Source organism: Cervus elaphus, chromosome 10, assembly GCF_910594005.1.
Source record: "Cervus elaphus chromosome 10, mCerEla1.1, whole genome shotgun sequence".
Lineage (NCBI taxonomy): Eukaryota > Metazoa > Chordata > Mammalia > Artiodactyla > Cervidae > Cervus > Cervus elaphus.
The window spans coordinates 24,905,011-24,909,780 of NC_057824.1; positions in this window are offsets into that span (position 1 = coordinate 24,905,011).

The following is a 4,770-nucleotide window of genomic DNA, read 5'->3' on the forward strand; positions in this document are numbered from 1 at the left end:
CCCAAGACAGACGGGTCACAGTGGAGAGTTCTGACAAAACGTGGTCCACTGGAGAAGGGAATGACAAACAACTTCAGTACTCTTGCCTTGAGAACCCCACAAACAGCATGAAAAGGCAAAAAGATAGGACACTGAAAGATGAACCCCCCAGGTTGGTAGGTGCCCAATATGCTACTGGAGAAGAGGGAGAAATAACTCCAGAAGAATGAAGAGACAGAGCCAAAGTGAAAATAACACCCAGCTGTGGATGTGACTGGTGACGGAAGAAAAGTCTGATGCTGTAAAGAACAATTGCATAGGTTGTTAGGCCCATGAATCAAGGCAAATTGGAAGTGATCAAACAGGAGATGGCAAGAGTGAACATTGACATTCTAGGAATCAGCAAACTAAATGGACTGGAATGGGTGAATTTAACTCAGATGGCCATTATATCTACTACTGTGGGCAGGAATCCCTTAGAAGAAATGGAGTAGCCCTCATAGTCAACAAAAGAGTCCAAAATGCAGTACTTGGGTGCAATTAAAAACAACAGAATGATCTCTGTTTATTTCCGAGGCAAACCATTCAATATCACAGTAAACCAAGTCTATGCCCCAACCACTAATGCCGAAGAAGCTGAAGATGAACGGTTCTATGAAGGCCTACAAGACTTTATAGAACTAACACCAAAAAAATACGTCCTTTTCATCATAGGGGACTGGAATGCAAAAGTAGGAAGTCAAGAGATATCTGGAGTAATAGGCAAGTTTGGCCTTGGAGTACAAAATGAAGCAGGCAAAGGCTAACAGAGTTTTGCCAAGAGAACACACTGATCACAGCAAACACCCTCTTCCAACAACACAAGAGAAGACTCTACACATGGACATCACCAGATGGTCAATACTGAAATCAGATTCCAAAGATGGAGAAGCTGTATACAGTCAGCAAAAATGAGACTGGGAGCTGACTATGGCTCAGATCATGGACTCCTTATCGCAAAATTCAGACTTAAATTGAAGAAAGTAGGGAAAACCACTAGGCCATTCAGGTATAACCTAAATCAAATCCCTTACAATTATACAGTGGAAGTGACAAATAGATTCAAGGATTAGATCTGATACACCAGAGTGCCTGAAGAACTATAGGCAGAGGTTCATGACGTTGTACAGGAGGCGGTGATCAAGACCATCCCAAAGAAAAAGAAATGCAAAACGGCAAAATGGTTTTCTGAGGAGGCCTTACAAATAGCTGTGAAAGGAGAGAAGGAAAGATATACTCATCTGAATGCAGAGTTCCAAAGAATAGCGAGGAGATATAAGAAAGCTTTCCTCAGTGATTGGTGCAAAGAAATAGAGGAAAACAATAGAATGGGAAAGACTAGAGATCTCTTCAAGAAAATGAGAGATAACAAGGGAACATTTCATGCAAATATGAGCACAGTAAAGGACAGAAATGGTATGGACTTAACAGCAGCAGAAGATACTAAGAGGTGGCAGGAATACACAGAACTATACAAAAAAGCTCTTAATGACCCGGACAACCATAATGATGTGATCACTCACCTAGAGCCAGACATCCTGGAATGCGAAGTCAAGTGGGCCTTAGGAAGCATCACTACAAACAAAGCTAGTGGATGTGATGGAATTCCAGCTGAGCTATTTCAAATCCTAAAAGATGATGCTGTGAAAGTGCTACACTCAATAAGCCAGCAAATTTGGAAAGCTCAGCAATGGTCACAGAACTGGAAAAGGTCAATTTTCATACCAATCCCAAAGAAAGACAATGCCAAAGAATGTTCAAACTACTGCACAAATGCACTCATCTCACATATCAGCAAAGTAATGCTCAAAATTCTCCAAGCCAGACTTCAACATATGTGAACCGAGAACTACCAGATGTTCAAGCTGGTTTAGAAAGGCAGAGGAACCAGAGATCAAATTGCCAGCATCCGTTGGATCATCAAAAAACCAAGAGAGTTCCAGAAAAACATCTACTTCTGCTTTATTAACTCACAAGGTGAAACAAACAGCACTGTAAAAAGGTTAAAGTAAAACCAGAGCTGCATTTTTGCTCACAAACTGATAATGACATGAGCTTGTAGCCTGGAATTATAAGTGGAAGCCCCTGGAAATGTGAAGTCTCATGCATGGAGTGGATACACTGCCCAGGACCCTTTCCCAGTTGGTACTCCAGATTACTGTTAACAAGGGACAGTGCTGTTTAATTCTGGATGCTACTGGGCCCAATTTGACGATGTATGTGCAGTTACCTCTATCATTTTATTTATTTTCTTTTAATGAATGTATGCTGAAATCAAGTCAAAAATCTTCTATAAAGAATTGAAATTGTATGTCATGAGTGGAGTGGTTTCTTTGGCTAACAAGTCTTTCAAAACTAAAACAAAAGTACAACTTTTTAAACACCAGGACCAGGATGCACTAGTGGTAAAGAATGCAGGAGATGCAACAGATGTGGGTTCAATCCCAGGGTTGGGAAGATCCACTGGAGTGGTAACCCACTCCAGCATTCTTGCCTGGAGAATCCCATGGACAGAGAAGCCTGGTGGACAATAGTCCATGGGGCCACAAAAGAGTTAGACACAACTGAGCCGCTGAGCCCACACAGTCTCAGTTTTAAAGCTAAAAGTACAGGGCCTGGGAAACCCCTTGGCCCCAGCTGGGCGGGACAGCTGGTCACCCTACTGGCCCAGAAGCCCCATCGCCTGCCAGCCCTGCCACCCATCACTGCCCACCCCCCAGTACCTTACACTACAAGTCACATTCCAGCTTTTCTCCAGCATCTCGTATTCTCAGCTGTGGTTTTCTTTTACCATTTCTCCCTTTACCCTTATTCTCCAGGCCCAACTTCTCATGAGTCCTTGGCAAAACAAGAAATAAACAGAGTCTGAATTCTTTATTAATCTGTACTTACTCCATCTCAACTCTTGTCCATTCGGAGATGAAGGTCTTCCTTTCTTTTACGAAACAATGGGGGAGTGGAAGTGGTTGTGAGATTTTTAATGTCCATTAATCAAAATAAAAAATTAGCTTGGCTTCCTTGGTGGTCTAGTGGTTAAGATTTTGTGCTTCTATGGCAGGGGGACATGGGTTCGATCCTCCATTGGGAAAGTTCCCCAGGCCACCAGGTCCATGTGGCAAAAGAAAAAGAAAAAAACAGCCAACTCATGCCCATCCTTAAATTTTTTAAATCAACTTGAAATTTTAATTTTGAACGCAGAGAAAAATTGTGAAAGTAGCACAGGGAACTCATATTCAGCTTCCCCTGTTATTAATACATTTTTATTTACTAAATTCTGTGCTTTATTCTAATTTCCTTAGTTTAAAGTCTTTTTCTGTTCCAGAAGCCCATCTGGGATATCACATTACATGTAGGTTGCTCTGGGCTATGACAGTTCTTCAGACTTTCCTGAGGTTTTGATCACCTTGATTCTTTCCAGGAATAATTGTCAAGTCCCTCAACCGGGGTTTGTCTGATTGTCTCCTCATGACTTCTCTGTCCACTCAGCAGTTAAGATTCCCTGCTTCCACTGCAGGGGGCACAGCTTCGATCCCTGGCTGGGGAACTAAGATCCTGCAAGCCCCATGCCCCACCTCCAAAAAAAAGAATGTAGTCTGTGTTTTGGGAGGAAGACCATAGAGGTCAAAGGGCATTGTCAACAATCGTATCAAGGGTACAAGCCCTCAAGATGACATATCACTGTTGGTGGTGACCTTGAAAACCAGGCTGATTGAAGTGAATTATCTGAAATTCTTTTGTGTGGGAAATTCATCTCTCTGATATTTTCTTGTTGTTCAGTCACTCAGTCCTGTCTGACTCTTTGCAAGCCCATGAACTTCAGCATGCCAGGCTTCCCTGTCCTTCACTATTCCCAGAGTTTGCTCAAATTCACGCCCATCGAATTGATGATGCCATCCAACCATCTCATCCTCTGTCATCCCCTTCTCCTCCTGCCTTCAATCTTTCCCAGCATTAGAGTCTTTTCCAGTGAGTCAGCTCTCTGCATCAGGTGGCCAAAGTACTGGAGCTTCAGCTTCACCATCAGTCCTGTCAATGAACATTCAGGGTTGATTTCCTTTAGTTCTGACTGGTTTGATCTCCGTGCTATCCAAGAGTCTTCTCCAGCACCACAGTTCAAAAATATCAGTTCTTCAGCGCTCAGCCCTCTTTTATAGTCCAACTCTCACATCTATACATGACTACTGGAAAAACCATAGCTTTGACTAGACAGACCTTTGTTCCAAAATGATATCTCTACTTTTTAATACTCTGTCTAGGTTGGTCATAGCTTTTCTTCCAAGGAGCAAGCATCTTTTAATTTCATGGATGCAGTCACCGTCTGCAGTGATTTTGGAGGCCAAGAAAATAAAGTCTGTCACTGTTTCCCTTTTTCCCCATTTATTTGCCAGGAAGTGATGGGACTGGATGCCATAATCTTCGTTTTCTGACTGTTGAGTTTTAAGCCAGCTTTTTCACTCTCCTTTTTCACTTTCATCAAGAGGCTCTTTAGTTCTTCTTTGCTTTCTGCCATAAGGGTGGTGTCATCTGCATATCTGAGGTTATTGATATTTCTCCCAGAAATCTTGATTCCAGCTTGAGCTTCAACCAGCCTGGCATTTCACATGATGCACTCTGCATATAAGTTAAATAAACAGAATAACAACACATAGCCTTAACGTACTCTTTTCCCAATTTTGAACCAGTCCATTGTTCCATGTCCCATTCTAACTGTTGCTTCTTGACCTGCATACAGCTTTCTCAGGAGGCAGGTAA